We start from the raw sequence: 20,712 nt of genomic DNA, 5'->3' as shown, positions 1-20,712 counted from the left end.
TTGAAGTGTTTATCGATATTAAAATGAATAAGAAAAATACATTGAAATGGGGCTAGCAAAGCTCTGACTACATTTTCTACAGTGGAAGTAAAAAAAAAAAATTAGAAAGATAATAAAGGTAAAACCAAAAGAGATATTATTCAGAAGTGTGTTAAAATACCACTGCAATTTAATATACTTTTTTGAATGGCAAAGTAGGGGGGAGAGAGATTGTCCTCTGGTTCACTCTCCATATGCCTGTAGGAACCAGGACCTACATCTAGGTCTCCCACGTGGGTGGTAGGACTGAGTACTGGAGCCATCAACTGCTGCCTCCCAGCGTGTGCATCACCAGGAAGCTGAAAGTGAAAGCAGAGCTGGGACTCAGGTCCAGGCACACTAATATAAGACACTGCACCGAATATTGACCTCTGAATTCTATTTCAATCTGAAAACTCTGGAATTGTACTGGCAACCCATATAATTGCAAGTTTGTGTCCCACCTGGTCAATGGTCTGGAAAAGCTGTGGCAATTGGTCCAAGTGCTTGTGTCCCTGCACTCATCCAGGAAACAAGGAAAAAGCTCCTGGCTCCTGGCTTTGGCCTTGCTCAGTCCTGCCCGTGGCAGCCACTGGGATGTGAACCAGCAAATGGAAGTTTAGTGCTTTTTCGCATTCTCTCTCTCTCTTTTCCGCTTTCTTACTCTTTCCCTCCCCCATCACTCTTTCAAATAAATAAATCTTTAAAAGAAAGAACAGTTAATTTTCATTATACTTATCTTAGCACTTACAATATCATATTTAAGTTTTTCCTCGGGATTTCTCACTATACAATCTTCACTATTAATAAATCATATAGGAGAGAAGTTTTCACACTCTATAGTCAACCAATTAGTGTTACAAAAATGATGAACTGGATTTCTTTTCTAAATATTTATGATGACTCCCCTTGCTTTTTAACACCAAATGGATGCATTCTTTGAGTACAGTGTTGACACAGTCTTTTATATCAATACCTCAGTTCTCCCATCAGAGCAGTCCTCTCTGGGGAATGGGATGTTCCTTTGCCAAAGTGTTCAAGGGACACACAGGCCATTGGACAGCAAGCACAAGCAGAGATAGGAAAAGGCAGTGAGGAGACAAGACCTAATGACAATTCAGCACAGTCAGAGCTCTATGAGAAGAACTGCTATACAGAATCCCACTGAGTGCTGAACCCAGCAACCTGGTACCAAGTGTAGGGTTCAGCTACCACTGCCCCCACCCGACTGACCTGCAGGTTGTTAACAGCCTACAGCAATATAGGGGCCCTATGGAGGCACCGGAAAAGCACTCCCTCTCCACAAACCTAAGGAATGGCCCGGGAGAATTGTGAACGGTTTTTAGTTTCCTTAAAAACATCCCGGGTAGGCTGTTCTTTTCCACAGACAAGCAGACTGTATGGATCATTTGCTTTTCCGTGAGTGCGTATTCCCAGTCTGCACCACCTGTACAAGCCAGCCCAGGCCTCAGTGTGATTATCTCCAGCCATTCTAACCTTTTCTCTGGCACTTCCTTAACTGTACAGCAACCTTTGCTCTGTTTTCCCTCTTAGATCTTCTGGAGATGAAACAGGAATTGGAGTTGATTCCTTGCGGTCTTTTTTTTTACATTGATTTTGTGTGGGTTCCTAAAGTGACCTGCGGGTGTGTGAGGCAACGCTAAGGAGCCAGAAGCCCCCATTGGCCTCATACCCCCTCATCCAGTGGGGAGAGGGGTAATGGCTAAGAGCCACTTTACACATCCTTAGTGCCTCTGCATGCTCGGGCTTGTCAAAAACCAGCCCTGGACTTGTACATGAGACAAGGACACACATCCTGGACCTGGTGGGAAAACTGTTTGGGAGGCCTTGCACCCAAAGCAGCCCTGTCACTGTGGCTCTGAAGGGACCACCTCTGGATGGTTAAGTGTTGTCGTCATCTCTGTAGCAGGGGCTTGGTGTCAGCTGGGTAGAAGTCGTGTAGAAGAAAGACAACCTAAAGGAAGAAGGTTCCAGAGAAGTGACTGAGCTAGACAAGGCAACAGGGATCCTTGTCTTTCCTCCTTGGCTTGGTGACAGCCAGTGGGCCGTGCAAGCAGCCCAGTGTCTGGTGAACATCAGCTTGGAGAAGCAAGGGCTTCGCTAAGGAAAGTGGAAGAGCACAGGATGCAGCCGGTCAGTTCACCCAGTCTCAAAGCTGACCACCTGCATCCCTGAAGCCGTTGGTAAGGGAGTCTTCAACTGAGGGCTTGGACCTCCACCTTCTGGAGCCAGATCCAACAATCACCATTTGCATAGTTGGCTAGTGGCTTGGAGCCAGGAGTTCTTGGCTAGACAACATCTTTCTGTCTTTGTCATTGCCCTTGACAGCTATAAGGATTCATAGGTTGCCTTTCAGGTACTGGGAAACAGGGTCTTGGCCGGTTGCTGACACAGCTCTGGCTTCCAAGCCCAGTGGAGAACCGCCCCCATAGCAGAGAGGATGGTGGAGCTGACCTAATAAATATTTTCCATCTCTAACCTCAGTAATTATTTTCATGTGTCACAGCTCAGGGAGGAATGATGAAAAATAAAGTTTTCCTAATTAGACAAGACCCACAGATCACTGGGAGCAGAATCTGACACTGCTCTGTTGCTCAGAAAGTCACTCTCTACACTCATCAACAGCCGCTGTCACCCCTCCTCCACTCAGCTGACAAAGGAAGTGAATTCATTGTTTTCCGGATTGCAAGTCAACCTTTTCTTTGTCAAATCCTACTGCTTCCCCTGGTCCACTCTCAAGTCTGCAACATTGGAGTTTTTCTTTGCTCCTCTCCCCCTCCACGGTTTGAAAATGTACCTATTTCAATCTGAGAATCTGCAACGCAATTCTGCTTGCAGCTACAATACTTCTCTGTGGGGTGGGAAATGTGGTCAGATGAGTGGTAGGAAAATGTCTTTTGGAAAATTGTTTGATTTGCTACACTCTGTTGAGCCCTAGTGGGAAGTCAGCATCCCTGTGCTATTTTGGAAAATTCTCGGAAATGATACACACAGAAACTTCAGCAAAACATTTTCCAGCCTAATCACTTCTCTAGATTATACCGAGGTAAAAACAGAGGGGGTCAGAAGTATTATATTTGGGGGAACGGAGCTCTCCTGTCCTGCCTAAGCAGGGGCGGGAACAGGGGCAATGCCATGTGTAAACAAGTTTCCCCATTTAAGGTAAGTTTGGCCCAGTGAAGATTATGGCTAGCATAATAAGGAAAGCTTCATTGAAGCTATTGACTTTCAATTTTGGTTCAGAACTCGTCATCAGAATTTAGTTGGCCAAGAGGATGTTGATAAGCCTAGATTATTAGAGGGCCATATGCAGTAGGCAATCAAGAATCCAGATGCTACATTTGGCAGCTTCAAGAACATAACCCCCCTCAGAACAGCTCACTGCAGGCCACCATGTATTTAGGCTGATTGCTTCAACTCTAATTCTTGGCTGAACCCTCTCCCTTGTATTAGGAGTAAGGATAAATTCTCTTTGGGAGTTAGAGGTTGCTTAATGAGACCCAACATAGGCGGGCAACCAGAGAAAAACTCTTTCTTCAGAAATTTGAGCTGTATTTCTAACTCCTCCTTTGCAAAATCTGAATGTGTGAAGTGCACTTAGGAGATAACATGTTTGGTGGTTCAGTGTGCTGCTTCTGAGGTCACTGTGCCTGTGCTAGAGACAAGAGAAATCACAGGGTCCTTCTGAGGAGGTTCTTCTTTTTCAGAAGAGGAAACTGAAGCATGAGAAGAAAGGTGACTTGGGCAAATGCTTGGAGTGGAGCCCAGAACTTCTGACCTTGCTTCTAATGCTCTTTCTCAGGAAACTGACAGAATCAATGATGTCTCTCCAAACCATAATCTACATTTTCTAGTGTCATTTTTAATTATGAGAGAAAGTTTTATTGTAGAGATTATAGTGAACTATAGATGCCCGCAAATCCTAAGGGTCCACTTGAATTCATTTTTGTAAACGGGCCATGCCTATATAACCAACAATCCAGGTCTCAAGTCACAATCCCACCCAGAATGGCCATTGTTCTGACATTCAACACCATTAGTTCTGCCTGCTTTTGAGCTGTAGGTAACGTGGATCATATGGTGTATGCTCTTTGGTGTCTCTTCTTTCACTTAATGTTACAAAATAAATCTGTTGTGACAATATTTTACTGCTTTTTAATTAATGTGTAGTATTTTATTATATGCATGAATACAACAATCTTTCCATTCTACTATTGACATTCTACTGTTTGGCTGCTACTTTTATCTATTATATACAAGGGAAAAATTTTTGTATGTGTTTTGTTGGGCATATGTATGCATTACTAGTGAAGTACAGTTACTAACTCATAGAATATGTGTATGTATAGTTTAGTTTTAGTAGAAATTATCTAACAATTTTCCAAAGTGTTCATACCAATTCATATCTCCCTGCTAGTGTATGAGAATTTCAGTTGCTTTATATTCTTTGTAAAATTTGCCACTAATAATACCTCTCTTAAGAAAGAAATTTATTTTTTTCCATGTAGACAAGTTGAAATAGGAGACGAGAAGAGGATTTGGTTCCAGATATATTTTATATTTTTATCTTCATTTTAGATGTCTTTGGTTTCAATCCCTAAAGATTTTACATCTGCCCCAGTAATGCCAGTTTTAAGTAGATTGCTATAGTAGTATAAATTATGGTTTATATTGGTTAGCTTTCTTTAGTTTAAGATACCTGAGGGGAATTTTTTGGGAAGGAAAGGAATATTTGGCTATAATTGGGAAGTCCGGTTAGGACTGGACAGCACTCTTAGTCTGGTATCTATTGGAAGCTAGAGATAGTGGGGCCTGCATTAAACAAATGGTCACATATGATCACACAGTGAGCCTGGAAGCAAGGAGAGACATGAAGGAACTATCCTTTGGGGACAGGAATTATGGCACAGCCAGTTAAGACCACACTTACGTCTTATAGTGCCTGGGTGTAGTTGCACCTCTGCTTCCTGCTAATGTGCCTAGAAGATATATAAAGACAGTCTAGGTACTTAGGTTCCTGCCTAATAATATCCCTCTGGGGTTGTTATGATCTGGTTTTGGTGTATCAAGAAATTGAAGTGTCAAAAAGTTAAAAAGCTTACTTACCCTTCCATGAGCATTCTTCAAAAGATTTATGGGGAAAAATGTGATTAAAAATATGATTATGTTATTGCTATTGTATAGCAGGTTAAGCTGTCACTTGCAATGCCATATCCTATATTAGAATGGCAACTCAAGTCTCCAATGTTTTATTTCTGGTCCAGCTCCTTGTGAATGCACTGGGAAAGAATGGGACGCCTGGATCAGGTTCCTGGCTCCTGGCTTCAGGATAATCTAGCACCAGCTATTGTGACCGTTTTGGAAGTGAGCCAGTGAATGGAATATCCCTCTGTCTGTCTGTCTCTCTCTCTCTCTCTCCCTCTCACTTTCTCTCTCCTCCCTCTTTTCTCTTCCCTCCCCCTTCCTCCTTCTTTGTGTGTGTGTGTCTCTCTCTGTTTCTGTATCTCCCTTCATCTCTCTCACTTCCTTTCTCTTCCTTCATTCTTCCTATCAAATAAACAAATATATCTTTTTTAAAATAACATGACTTTATTATGATACAAAATAAAGACATTTTCATAATATATGGGAAAACAGGTTATGGAAAAATTATGCATAGCTTTCAAAAATTTTTAAAGACGTTTATTTTATTTTTATCTGAAAAGAAGAGTTATAAAGAGGAAAGGAGAGAGATCCTCCCCATAGTACAATGGCCTAGTGGCTAAAACCCTTGCCTTTCATGTGCCAGGATCTTGTATGGGCACCAGTTCCTGTCCCAGCTATTCCACTTCCCATCCAGCTCCCTGCTTGTGGTCTGGGAAAGCAATAGAGGATTGACCAAAGCCTTGGGACCCTGCACCTGCGTGGGAGACCCAAAAGAAGCTCCTGGCTTCAGATTGACTCAGCTTTGGCCATTGCAGTCGCTTGTGGAGTGAACCATCAGATAAAAGAGCTTTCTCATTCTCTGCTTCCTTATGTAAATCTGATCTGACTTTCCAATAAAAATAAATAGATCTTTTTAAAAAACCTGCATCATGACCTCCATGACTGTCTGCCTCTATGACTCTTCTGACTCTTGCTCTTATCTGCCTCTTTCTGTGCCTCATGCAGTTGCTTCTCTGATTCAGTCTCTGGCATGGAAGGCCCGACCAATGCAGTCCTGCTTAAAGCTGACTCAGCTGCAGGGCTATCTGCCAGCTTGATAAAGATAATCCTCTTTTAACTGGGAATGTGGAGAGATTGGGAATCTGGGCCAACTTCTAGCAGTACACAGAAAATTTAGGCTCCATAATCCTCCAAGGAGGAAACTGAGAGCTGGGCCCAAAAATCAGACTTACCTGAGAGTGAGAGAAATGAGATCTGTGCCCTGTTCTTCAATGGCTTCCCTGCCCCTCCTACATGACCTCCATAGCACATGGCTGGGCACCAAAGCATTGCAAAGAGTTGCCAATCATTTTCATTTGTTTTGAGCTTGTGTCTTTTCTTACATACCTGTGGAGTTGTTTCTTAGTATGGAGTTGGCCCAGTGATCTCTGCCTTTGAACGTATAATTATTGAGCAGATTCTAGAGACTGATTAGGCTGTCTCAATGAACTTGAACATTCCAATATTCATGCTACCCTGAAGAGTCTTTACTTCAGACCTGGAACTCATTCTTTCTAAAATGATGGAAATCAGGGACAGGTGTTTGGAAAGTAATTAAGACACTTGCATCTCAAGACTGAAGTACTGGGGTTCAAGTGCAAGCTCCGCTATGATTCTAGCTTCCTGCTATTGCACACCTTGGGAAGCAACAAGTGATGAACTGTGTGAAAGAACCAAATAAAATTACTCACTCCTGGCTTTAAGCTATCCCCTAGCTTCAGCTCTGGAAATTTGGAAAGTAAATCAGTAAATGGAGGATATTTCTCTCTCTCTCTCTCTCTCTCTCTCTCTCTCTCTCTCTCTCTCTCTGCCTTTCAAATGAAATGAATTAAAATAAAATTAAGGAAAATCAAAATAATCTGTATCTGGGAAATTATTGAAAAGAAAGTATATATATGTATGTATTTCAATTTGCCACCCATTTTGCAAAGTGGAGAGAATGTAATTTTCAATCACTAGAAGAGAATGTTTACTTGAATACAGTAACTACAGAAAAATTGGAAATTTTTATTATGTCAAATAGATTTCAATACAATTAAGCTTTTGCAAATAAAAACCAGTTTGGAAGTTAAAATGATATATTCACTTTATTTCAGCTTTTAATATTCCTTGATGGCAAAGAGATTTTTTATCTCTAAATATGGCAGCCTTTTACTAGGAAATAATGTTAGATATTATTATATTTAATTTAATAATGTATATATGATTATAACCATTTCTCAATTAAATTGTCTAGTTATAAAAAAATTATTACAACATGATTGAGAGGGCCAGCAGGATGGCTTAACTGGCTAATCCTTCTCCTGCAAACACCAGTATCCCATATGGGCACCAGTTCATGTGCTGGCTGTTCCACTTCCCATCCAGCTCCCTGCTTATGGCCTGGGAAAGCAGTCGAGGATGGGCCAAAGCCTTGGAACCCTACACCCATGTGGGAGACTCTGATGAAGCTCCTGGCTACTGGCTTCAGATGGGCTAAGCTCCAGCCATTGGGGCCATCTGGGTAGTGAACCAGAAAATGGATGATTTTTCTCTCTGTCTCTCTTCTCTCTGTAAATCTGTCTTTCCAATAAAAATAAATAAATCTTTTTAAGAAGAATATAATTAGATAGTAACTGTTGCTCAGTTCTTAAAAAGATATATCTTGGAATTTAAAAAATCAGGTTATGCCTAGCATTATAGTAGTTAAAAGAATAAAGATAGCAAACTTAACCATAGGGAGATTATATAATATTTAGGAGATTATATAATAGCTCCAAGGCTAAAAAATGTTATGTGAACCTTAATCCTTCATCATTGCCACATTGCTTTAGAAGACAGAATCAGTCATTCATGTCTCCTTAGCCACAATGACTGGAAAGCTGGAAATAGGCTGAACAACCATAACTGATTTCATTTGGACTGTAATGCACAGTATCACAGTTACATCCGCATGTGTTCCCTCCTAGATTGGCCGAAATACGAGGGAAGTATAGATAAAGTTCTCAAAAGATACAGTGCAGACAATGTTAAGTTTAACTAGCCTGAATGTTAAGACAGAATTTTATTGGTTTATTTGTATTTCCCATATATTGTAACTGCAAGTACAAATACCAGATGCTAATCTTAAACTACATAGTGAAGGAAACTGTCATATGTCACACCTCCTTATTTCGAATCAGGGATGATATTTTTGCTCTGTGAATGTGATTTAGTATATATTCTCTATGACCAACAAAAACCTTTAACCCTAGTTACTTCTTATTGCAAACTGTTTTCTGTCGTGTCTGGTGGACTCTGCATAGATGGGCTGTGTGAAGCTAGCAGGCATTGGGGGGAAACATATGGTCACAAGGGCAGTTGTCCGTCAGCACTACACCTCCATGGACCAGTTCAAGATCTCTCTAAAATTAATCTGACTTTTCAAGAAACCACTTCCCCATTTTAGATGATAACAATATACAAATTTTGAACACAAATAAGTCATAAATCCTGATTTGCATGTCCTTCTTGGCTGAGACTTTGGGGGAAATACCATATATAGTTCACACTATAAGTACCAAGTTTTGGAATATAGCTCAAGGCATAAATTGCGTTAAAGAATGACATCAAATTCTGTATGCCCTGTCAGAAACCAGTTTCATTCTCGAACTCTCCGGGAAGGCATTTGGTATCATGGGAAAGCTACTGCTTGGAACACGTACACCCCAGGTTGGAGAGTTTGGGTTTGAATACCAACTTCACTCCTGATTCCAACTTCCATCTAAATCACACTTTGGGTGGCAGCAAATGATGGCTCAAGTGTCTGGGTTCCTTCCATCCATGTGAGGACTGAGGCTGAGTTCTGGCATGCTAACTTCAGCCAGCTCAGCTCTTCCCATGGCCAGCATTTAGAGAGTGAATCCATGGATAAAAATTTCTCTCTCTCTCTCTCTCTCTCTCTCTCTCTCTCTCTCTCTCTCTCTCTCTCTTTCTCTCTCTCTCTTCTCTGCCAAAGACATGAGAACAAATGAACAAATTAGTAATTTTGAATCATTATCTTTTCCTGCTTCATCCTCTTAATCACCAGGAATCACTAAATCCTAACAATTCTGCCACTCAGTTTCTTTCTGAAACCACTCTCTTCCACCTTTACTACCTGTTTTATTACCAGCTTTCATGACACCTTGCAGGCCCAGGTCTCTCTAGCCTTTCCTAGTATAGCTCTTCCAAGCTACAACTCACCATTCCAAACCACGAAGCAGGCCACAATTAACTCATTTTAAACACCCTGGTTCCAACAGTATTCGTACTCTAACCTTTAATTTTCCAAAAGTCTATTATTAGTGCCTGATAAAAGAGCCAAGCATTGACAGAAATGCCTCTAAATGCTGAAGCACAGAGACAGGAGTCTGGTGCAGTGGTTAAGCTGCCATCTGAAATGCCTGTATCCCATTTTGGAGGCCTCAGATGGAGGCAAAGTACTGCAAACCTAAAGGAGGGGGAAAAAAAACAGCTCTCAAGAAAGACAAGAAATAGGGGCATGTTTCTCTTCAGATCTGCTTCCGGCATTACCTACCTGGGTGTCCCCGCAGGCACGGTAGTCAAAATTTGAAGCCAAAAGTGAAACCCTTGAGAGAAGTTTTCTTGCCAGCCTCAAGTATTCCTACTAACAAATATTTCTTAGAAGGCACTTGATGTTGCAGGAGGGGCTTACATGAAGGACTTTGGTGGTGAGGGCTGGGAGGAAGGCCGGGTTCCTAAGAGCACTTGCTCCAAGGTCTTCTCTCCATCCCATCTTCCTCCTAATTTGAGTCCTGGGAGGCAGCAGGTGGAAACTCAGGTACTTGGGTTCCTGTGACTCACCAGGGGGATTCGGATGGAATTCCTTTCCTGGGGTCTGCTTGTTCCCATATTGGCAGTAGTGAGCGTCTGGGGTAAGAATCACCAATTGGGAGACTCTTCCCTCTCTGTCCTTCTCCCTAACTCTTTCAAATGAGTAAATAATAAATTTTATAGTGTTTAATAATACTGAACTGTGAATGCTTCAGGAAAACTCTGCCAAAAAGAGCAGAAGGTAAGAGATATAATTTGAGCTTCCTTCACTCTGGCTCTTTCTTTGAGCCTTTCATTGAGTGGGATATCTACCAGTGTTTAAATATGCTTCTCTTGGACAACATGGATTCAGAGGGAAACCAATTTTGTTTTTTGTTTTTTGAAGCTTGTACTCGAATGGAGAATCATCCTTTTCCACAAAAGTGGGAGGCAAGCCTTTCTGGAATGAACTTATTAAGGGACAGCACTTGGCACCAGCAAGAAAGCTTCATAAAAGATTTTCCAGGACCATGAACTATGTGAGATTCCTGTCTTGCTGACCTTCAGCCTTAGCCACCTGGCCAGCTTGAGGTCCCCTTGCAGTAGTGCTGAGTTGCCCCTGTGGTTTGCCAGTCTCCTCTGGTGCTTTCCACCTAAGCTTTGTGACTACTCTTAGAGTACCATGTGCAGGCTCTTTTCACATTTGTGTTTGAGTCAGTACAAGGTCTGGCATGAAATAGATGTTTAATAAACATGTGAAAGTACAGAGAAGACCAATTTTAGTTTTATTGCTATGTCAATAATTTCTACTTAGCATTTTGATCATTATATGCATGTGCAATTGGCACTAAAAAAAATCACTCATTTGGCACCAAAGCATGACAAATATAATTTTTGGGAAAATGCCTCTAGTTTCTCGAAGCACCATGTGGAGGCCTCATGAGCCCAGAGTTGCTGGCTGGTTTGAAGCACAGCTGTATGCCCAAGGAAAGTGGAATCTATTCTGCCTCGTGAGACCCCTTCAGCAGGTACAAGAAAGGTTTCCCTGGCAGTCCCCACTGCAATGAAGCTGTCTGCTGCCACTGGAACTTGAGCAGGAGTGTCGCCATCTCAGAAATTCAAGTGCAAACAAATGATCTGTCTGCATAACATTCCTTTCAAGTCAGATGAGTTTATTTAAGGCATGGTAGCCCTGGGAGGAGAAGGAAGACTGGCCAATGGTACCAGGGAGCCTGCAGGAACTCTGTGGCCTGGCTAACTTTCCACGAACGTTTGTGTTAAGATTTGTGGGGGTGGGGTAATGTTTCATACCAAATAACTCAGACAGAGGATTAAACAAATTTCTATGCAACTGTGGCAGATTTGGACATTATTTTTACCCCACAGTCCTTAAATTACAATACTTCTTTTGATGTGGCATATGCACATTGTGTATCCTTAACTGCTTATTTGGATACACTTGGGACTCAGAGAAGCTTGCTTGCTTTCTTTCTTTCTTTCTTTCTTTCTTTCTCTTTACTATAGATGCCAATAAATATGTCCTTGGAGCTAGGGAAGGTGTACTTTTACATTCCTGTTTTGGGGATCCTAATAAGGGTTTTTAAATTTATAACCTAATAATGAGCCATGTCTACCACTGCTTCATACTGTAGAATTTTTATTTTCCTTAAAAGGACTTACTGGTCTAAAAATGTTCTTCTATAGTTTCCCATCTGGAGATTCTTGCTACTTTCATTGTCTAGTGTTTTCCTTTTATAGTTTCTAAAAATTAAAGCTGTGGACAAACTCACACTGAATGAAAGTAAAAAATTCCCAATTGAGATTGCTTCTCCACCAATTACTAAATGTATGCCAAAGCATACATTATCCCTGCTGTTCCCTAGCTGGCAGGTACAATATTTTTCTTCCTATTGGACATCTGTATGGTTTGGATGTTTGAATCTCTGCACAGTCTATGTGCAGAATTCCTAACCCTGAAAGTTAAGAGGCAGAGACTTTGGAAGGTAATTATATCATTAGAGTAGAATCATGACTGGGATTCGTGTTCTTAGAAAAGGGGTTCCTTCTGTCTGGTGGGGACACAGTAAAAACGCATCCTATAGGACTGGAATGAGTCCTCTTCACACCAGCTCCTTGAACGTAATTTGTCTAGGCTCCAGAACAGTAAGAAAGAAATGTTTATGGTTTCTAAGAAATACAGTTTATTATATTTTGGTTATAGCATTCCTAATAAAGTAGAACTCCTTAGGCATTTACAATATTTTTGCCTTCACAAGAAATTCCTCAAAATTCTTTATTATGAGTAAAGAAGAATCAGAAAGGACAGGGAAAAAAAGCCAAGATGAAGAGTGAACAGCACCTTAGAACCTGCACAGGATAGTATAGAACCAATTTCAGGTCAGCCTAGAATCTGTGAAACCCATGGATTGGGGTCTCATCTCCCTGCCTGCACACAAGTACTCTGTACTCTGAAAAACCAAAATTTAATCATAAGTGCATACCCAGTGACAGAGAACAAAAGCGAGTAACAAAGTTGACTTCGTAGAGAAGTGGCTTTACATCTTTTCCTCACTCATCACTAGGTCAATGGCTGAAGTCCATATGACAAAAAGCAGATTATCAGGAGAAAACAATTGGTTATTTATTTATTTGTCAAGTTTTATGTGACATGGGAGACATCATAACAAAATGAAGATCAAAGGAAACTGACAAACTTTTATTGTATGTTTGATAAAGAATTAAAGTATGATTGAATTTTTAGAAAGGGTGGTGGTAAACAAATTCGGAGAAAACTTAGCAAAGACTGCTTGTTCATATTCTTCTCCATGACTCTCTTTAGAGACAAGGATGCTCCTCACCTCTGGGGACAGGGAGAGCACCTTTCAAACTAGGATCTTATATCTTGCTTTAGCGGAATAGTAGAAAAATTCTTGCTAGCTCTTTCATTGAGTGAGTCTCTTGCATCTGTAATTTTCATAGATGCTAGGATGCCGTATTTTGGGACAGCATGTTTGAACTGCCTTACTGCTCAGTGCCGACCTGTAAGTTCATTGCCTACTGTTTGTATTTCTTCATTTATTTACATTGTTGAGAAGTCCATTTAAGTTCATCGGTAACACTTGGATGACTTGGCAGGTTTTTTGAGCCTCTGGAGCTGTGTACGTGACGGCAGAGGTGGGAGACTGAACTGTGGTTCAATTCAATATCGCCAACCATAGCATTGTGTGCTACCCTTACCTTTTTCTGGAGTTCTCAATGCCCTGAGTCATCTTATTAGTGGCATATTTTAGGAGAAAATATTGTATGGTGAAGAACAAAAATGGCTCCATAATTATTCAGAGAAAACTTTATATTACAGTGATCTGCTGTCAATCATCATGCAAAAAAAGGATATAACTTATTGACTTGGAAAAGAAATCATGTGCTTTATTGCTTCCTATTTGACCATTTAGACTACTGTGTCTTCTACATTTTGATCATCCTCTGGGTCAGGTCAAGCTTGAACTGCTTTCTTCAAGAATGCTTTTCTCTGAAATGTTATAGGAACAACAATGACAAGGGATAGATGACATCTTTCAGATATTACTAGATCTAATTAGTCACTTCCTGAGTAACACAGTAAATCTCTGGAGGTAATGTTAGGAAAAAATTTGCTTTGTTCCAAATTCTTTCACATTTTCTGACAAGTTTTGTCCAAACCCTAGAAAATATAGAAATTTTCAAAAAATAAAGTATTTAGGCTATGTAGAATATGGGTTTATGAAGACAAAACAATGTAAACAATGTAAATTTCTTAATTAACATATGACTGCATCATATTCCAGAGAGGAAGTATACTTTGAATATTATTGAGTATTATTGTATACAGGATGGTTATGCAAATTGCCTAGTATACTTCTTTGTTTATATGCATGTATGTGTATGGAATCTGTGGGCTTTTTTGTGTGGGTGGCTATGTGGTCAAATTATGTGGATGGGCTTGTTTGTTGGGAAGTATGGGGTGTATACAGGAAATTAGGAATTAGAAGTCCTTATGGTTTTACTTTAGCAGAGGTAAGGATGTTTTGGAGTGGCTTTCATTTTTCATATGAAATCATTTAAACTGGCATTATTCTCATAATATACATCAAACATGAATCCAAAAGAGTTTTAACAAATAAGTTCTACAAAATTGGTGGGCATATCTTTTTAATTGGAAATACCTGACATAGCATGTAGTAAATTTTTTTTCTGTAAAGCTGACATGCAGGGCCCGGCGGCATGGCCTAGCGGCTAAAGTCCTTGCCTTGAAAGCCCCGGGATCCCATATGGGCGCCAGTTCTAATCCCGGCAGCTCCACTTCCCATCCAGCTCCCTGCTTGTGGCCTGGGAAAGCAGTCGAGGATGGCCCAAAGCTTTGGGACCCTGCAGTCGCGTGGGAGACCTGGAAGAGGTTCCAGGTTCCTGGCTTTGGATCGGTGTGCATCGGCCCGTTGTGGCTCACTTGGGGAGTGAATCATTGGACGGAAGATCTTCCTCTCTGTCTCTCCTAATAAACTGACATGCAGGTCACTGTAGAAACAACCCTTCTACACCTTAAGTTCTTGAAAACAAGTCTGAATAATTTAGCCCACTTACAACAAATAGCTGTATAGCCATCTGCCTAGCTACGCCTAACCCTAAGCCAATGAGTGTGGCAACGGTGGAGAGCTCCAAAAAGAGTACAGTCTGCATGCAGCGTAGAACTGAAAAAGGACACCAGCATCCACAGATGGGTTTGCCTACCACATTGAAATCAACATGGCAAGGATGGGAGGAAATGAAAAGTGTTTATTTCCTCAGGAAATCTCATATATTCATTCTGATGGGAACACATCCATTGAACAAACAGTGAGTGAGTGAGAGAGCCTACTATGTGCCAGACCCTGCCTTGGGTGCCAAGGAAGGTTGGTCACGAAGCCCCTCCTGGTGCTGAAGAACATCTATGCCCTGGTACAGCGCATGGCAGAGGCTGCACAAATGCCTGACTGCATCCCCTAGGGAAGGGAAATCTCTCTGGAGAAGGTGATATTTGGGCTGGGTCCTGAGGGATGAGTAGGAGTTTCCAATTGGAAAATGAAGCCAGTGCTGGAAGAGGTGTACGAGGCACAGTGCGTGCTTGGGGAATGGTAGGAATTTCAGTGTGGATGGAACACAAAGCTAGGTAGAACACATTTCCTGGCTGTCACCAAAGGGGTCATAGTCTGGTGTCCCAGTTGATTCAGTTGGCAGCCTTTTTCTTTTTTTGGCCCACACAGTGTTTTAAAAATATTTTGAATTAGTTGCCAAGATTAAAAAATTGGAAGATTTCTCATAAAATTCCAGATTTCTGGCTTCTCCTGAAAAAAAAAAAATCTGAAGATCTGGCAATACTGGGCCCACATTCACACATGGCAACAAGTGACTGGAGCTGAGAAGCAGCTGCCCTGCCCCCTCCCTGTTAGAAGGAAGCCTGTGCTTGCCAACGCACCCCTCACTCCACCCTGCTGTCTACTTGCCGTGGTGTTGCGGCTCTCACCACTTTTGATGCCGTTGGTCACTAGGAAAGAACGGTGAACAAAACAGCCCTGATGCTTGTCTGGATGGAGCACATAAGTACACTTCCTGGAGAAAAGTGGGGGTAATTTGGAATACTGAGACCAGTGTGAAAAAAGAGTCTTCCGTAACTCCCTAAGGACCTTGGTCTTCAAGCTGAAGGCCTCAGTGGTGGTCAGCAAGAAGTCATAAAACATGCCTGAGATTAAACCTGTCCTTCACACTTTGGCCACGGTGTAGAAGGTGACATGGGAAGAAGAGTTCAGGGCAAGGAAGCAGGTAAGGAGCCATCGCCACAGCCAAAGGAAAACTCAAAGCAGACAATGCTTTCCTGCTGTGACCCCAAGAAAGCCATGATGCAATTTTGAGCTATTAAAGCATTGTCCAGAGAGAGAGAGAGATCAAACACAGAGAAATATTCATTAATGTGTTTTAAATATTGACATGTAAAAAGTAAGAAAAACCTTGCCCAGGCTAACCCAGTAGAGAAATCAGCGGCCTTTGGAATGGTGTGCTGAGCGGCAAGCATGAGGCAGCAGAGTGGCCCAACTCTGATCGGAGTGACCATCTCCAGGCAGCCCCACAGCCCTGCTCCTGCCAATTCATAGTGCACAATGCTCCAGATTCCAACCCTGGACATCAAGGTCATCCCGTTGCAAAGGGAAGTTGAGAATGTGAAAAGAGCCCACCTTATCATTTGTCCAGATTTCCCTTCAGTAAAGAACATATATGCCTTCAATTAACACTTATTTGAAGGCCAGCGTCCTGTACACCTTGGAAACTCCTGAAGAAATGAGTAATTTCATTTAAATCCCTGTGGAATGTGTTCACATTCACTCATGTCCTTTGGATGAAGGCTTTGCTCCTTTTGAGTTCTACATAGTTATTACTTGGACTTGGTGTGTTACTGTTCTCTTCCTATATCGTTCCACGTGGGAGAGGGCAAACAAAATATAGGAAGAGGCCAGTGGATTTCCTACTGGCCTCTTGAATAGTGTGGATTTTTACACACATATACAATTTTACAATTGCAATTTTAAAAAAAACAAATTGCTAAGAGTTTTCCTTGTAATAAAAGTTCTTCAGATCACTAATGCTTATTCTCTAATGAGTTAGTTATCTAATAAAGCTCTTCATAAATGCTTAAATCCTTCATGCTGTCAATCCTTCTGTCTTTTCATAGCCTGAAATTGGCCTCATGAGTTTTCTGCTAAGAGCTAGCAGTCAGGTACACAGATAGATGAGTTACTTGTTGTTTGCATTGACCCACCTTGCATTGACCCACCTTGGATTAATGAGATTTAGAACATAGCGCTGCCCTGAATAAAAACACAGATATTTTCTAAGATGCCTTCATTGTTTATCAATACCCTATGTATTTTAAAATGAGATAGTAAAGGGTTGGATCCTGTTATCACTAAGTAGGTGTTAGATAAATAATCTCAGACTGACATGATGATCAATAGAATCTGTTGCAAATTAGTAGCCATGTCCTTTTCTAAACTCATGTGCGCAAATCTATTAAATGAGGTTCTTTACATTCAAAGGCTATAACATCATCCTAGAAAATGTCCACCAATCCAAATACTACTCATGTATAATTATCGAACCCTCACAGGCACCCTATCAGATGGTTATCATCAATCCCATTTAGCAGATGAGAAAACTTCAGGCACAGTATTTTCAAGTAATTTTATCAAAGTCTCACATTGAGAGTTTCCATTTTATTCTATATAATCTGGCACTTAACTCTGAACTCTCAACCCCTGTATTTTCATTTGTGCTGTTCTGATGTACCTGCTTAAATATGTTGATGATATACGAACTGAGACTCCCATCGTGGCTCAAAATATCTCCATTTCAGTTAATCTGGAGACAGTTTGGGGGTCCATGCCATCTGTCTTATAAAGTTAATATGCTGGATTAAGTGGCTAAATCCTTGCCTTGCAAGTGCCAGGATCCCATATGAGCACCAGTTCATGTCCTGGCTGTTCCTCTTCTCATCCACCTCCCTGCTTTGTGGCCTGGGAAAGCAGCAGAGTATGGCCCAAAGTTTTGGGGCCCTGTATGTGCAATGGAGACCCCAATGAAGTGCCTAATCAGCTCAGCTCTGACCATGGCAGTCACTTGGGGAGTGAACTAGAAGATGGAAGATCTTTCTCTCTGTCTCTTCTTCTCTCTGTAAATCTGCCTTTCCAATTAAAAAGAAAAAAATAATTTAAAAATACCTAATGTGCTTTGGTCAAATTTTTCACACAAGTGTGAGGAAAAATATGCCCTTCAAATATCACTGGTATTGCTATATTTGGTACTATGGGAAATTATAGTATGTTTTAAAATTGTAAAAAATAATTGTTATGATTTGAATGTAACTCCGAAATTTCATGTGTTGGAAACTTAATGCCTAAATTCATGTTAATGTCATTTGGAAGGCTGCACCTTTGGGAGGTGACTGAGTCATGAGGGCTCATGGATCAGAGGATCATAGAAATAATATGGGAATTGTATCATAGAAATAATATGGGAATTGAAGATAATGTAATATTCTAGGAAGTCACCAAATGAAACTTATTACTACTGTTACCCTTTTGCCTTATCTGAGCTTTTTGATTCTATTTTTAGTATGAAATCATTTGGGAAGCCATTCACTAAAAATGAGTGTGCTGTCTATGGCTTTCCATTGGGATGTCTGAGAAACTTTAATGCCAGGATTCCACCCTTAAAATTCTGAATTATGTAGTGTGGCATGGGGGAATTTTTATAGGGACACAGATAATTCTAATGTACGGTCAGGATTGGTAATCAATACTCTAACCAAACTCAGCAACAGACATTGTTGCTACTTCATCAAGCATTGCAATCAATATCCCAGTTTCACTGAGCCTTCCAGTTTGAGATGGTGCCCTCCAGAGCAGCCTCTGTTCCGCAGTCTGCTAATTCTCCATTTAAATACCCATTGGAACATCCCAAATGCCACATACTCATGTTATGAAGGAGAAGAGAGGCAAAAGTTTACCATTTGCCAGGATCTTCACCAAATTTCCACAGGAGTGCTACAAAGCTGAATTTATAGCAAGTATAGCATTCCCACAGTGTCCCACTTGAATCATCTACTCAGAAAGAGAGAATGAAATTCTCTAGTCAGTGATGTGGGAACCTCATTCAGTTAGAAGGTGAGGCAGAAACTACTTCCTTAAAACTTCCAGCCAAAACTGCTTCCTTCAAAGCCAGAGCTAACATTTTCCTTCACTGCCCAATCAACAGTTGTCCTTCAATCTTCATTTAAAGATTGTTGCATGACTTGGTAAATAGGAGAAGCCAATTCTTCCCTAAGAAGACCATCTCTAGGCCCAACACTATGGCCTAGTGGCTAAATCCTTGCCTTGTAAGCACCAGGATCCCACATGGGCACTGGTTCATATCCCAGCTGCTTCATTTTCCATCCAGCTTCCCTGCTTGTGGCCTGGGAAAGCAGTAGAGAGTGGCCCAAAGCCTTGGGACCCTGAACACAGCAAGTAAAGCCACCACCTGGGACACAGGTGTCCCATTTGGGCAAAAGTTCATGTCCTGGATTCTCCACTTCCATTCTAGCTCCCTGCAAATGACCTGGGAAAAGCAACAGAAGATAACTAAGTGTTTGGGTCCCTGCTACCCGGCCAGGAGACCAGAATCTCTTGTCACCTGGCTTCAACTTGGCCCAGCCATGGCTATGGTAGTCTTCTGAAGGATGGAAAATCTGTCTCTCCCTTTTAAAGTAACCTATGGCTAGTAGCTAGTAACTACTGTGATAAACATTAGAAATTATAGACAATGTGAATCATTAACTATTGGATAGATCTGGTATCATAAAATTGGCAATAAAATCTTAAATATAAGAACAGATTGCCCATTTTGTAGAAATTATTTTTGGTTTGGCTTGGTTTTTGTTTTTACAAAATCCTAGCAAAGACCACCAGGAACTTGATTCACAGGGAGGAGGTACTCCAAAAGAATCCAGAGGCTTTTCAAAGATAAGGAGGAAATGGAGAGTACTTACAAAACTTTGAGTTTAGATTAGCTAAAGAACACCCTTGACAGGACCAGTTGCTGCATTAGTGCCTGTATTTAATTGTACCTGTGTAAAACTGTTGAGTTGTGCTCTGGCCTGAGATAAGCTGGTCCTGTTTCCTTTGAGCCTGCTCTGATGCATGGGATGGTTTGGTTCGGTGCAGTCTGTTTTGCAGTTTTGAAATTCATAGTTCCTGTTGTTATTCTCAAGAGCTCTATCCTTTTCTTCCAGCATAACTCCTAGTGTGGCTGTTTTTTACCTTCTTGGTCATAGATTGTTTTTTATAGGGAACAGGATCAAGTGAGTTAGTTCTATAGCTCTGTAGGAAGTACCTGAGTCGATCAAAACATTTTGAATATTTGTGATGGTAGTCATTATAAATGTTATACCTTCTTGTTTTCTTTGTTGGGGGTTATTTGCTGTTATATGATATGACAGTGGCTTGGCAAAAAAATGGTTAAAACTGGAGCTTACATATTTAATAGCTTCACAGAGAAAAACACAAATACAAGGATTACTATTAGTGGTTGAAACACATCACAAATGTCTCACAACTAATTGAATATTCTCCAAATGACCAACTGGGTTTTTTTTTTCCTAACTCACATACGAGTTGTTTCCTTTTGCCAGTGTATGAAACAGTGGTCCAATATTTGGAAATTATCAAGGATAAGGATCTTGGCTTGAAACAGGGGCAAGGCAAAACAAGTTGGCTGAGAGAATACAAAGCAAACACAAGAAAAAATTGTAGGACCAATGGCTTCGGGCTTCTGTTGTGACAGGGAGGGAAAGTCTTAAACTAAATTTGTTTACTGTATGCCGTCAACTACATGTTCCCAGGATCTGGAACTAGTTTGCTTTTCTCATGGCTGTTTTCTTCTGGAGATTCTGTAGACATCCTCAATGTTTTCACCAAAGGCTGTTTTAAAATTTTTTAATATTGGAAAATGGGTGCTGAGATCCTATCTGAGATACAAGTGCAGTTGGAGATGACTGCACGCATTATTAACAGTACATGAAAAGAGCTTCTCTGATGAGGTTTAAGTGAAATATATATAATATTCTTCTCAAAACATCTATTACTTGGTCTTGATACCATATGGAAACTGACTGGG

This window comes from Ochotona princeps, chromosome 5 (genome assembly GCF_030435755.1).
Source record: "Ochotona princeps isolate mOchPri1 chromosome 5, mOchPri1.hap1, whole genome shotgun sequence".
NCBI classification, from domain to species: Eukaryota; Metazoa; Chordata; class Mammalia; order Lagomorpha; family Ochotonidae; genus Ochotona; species Ochotona princeps.
Note: the sequence above shows the minus strand (reverse complement) of the source record.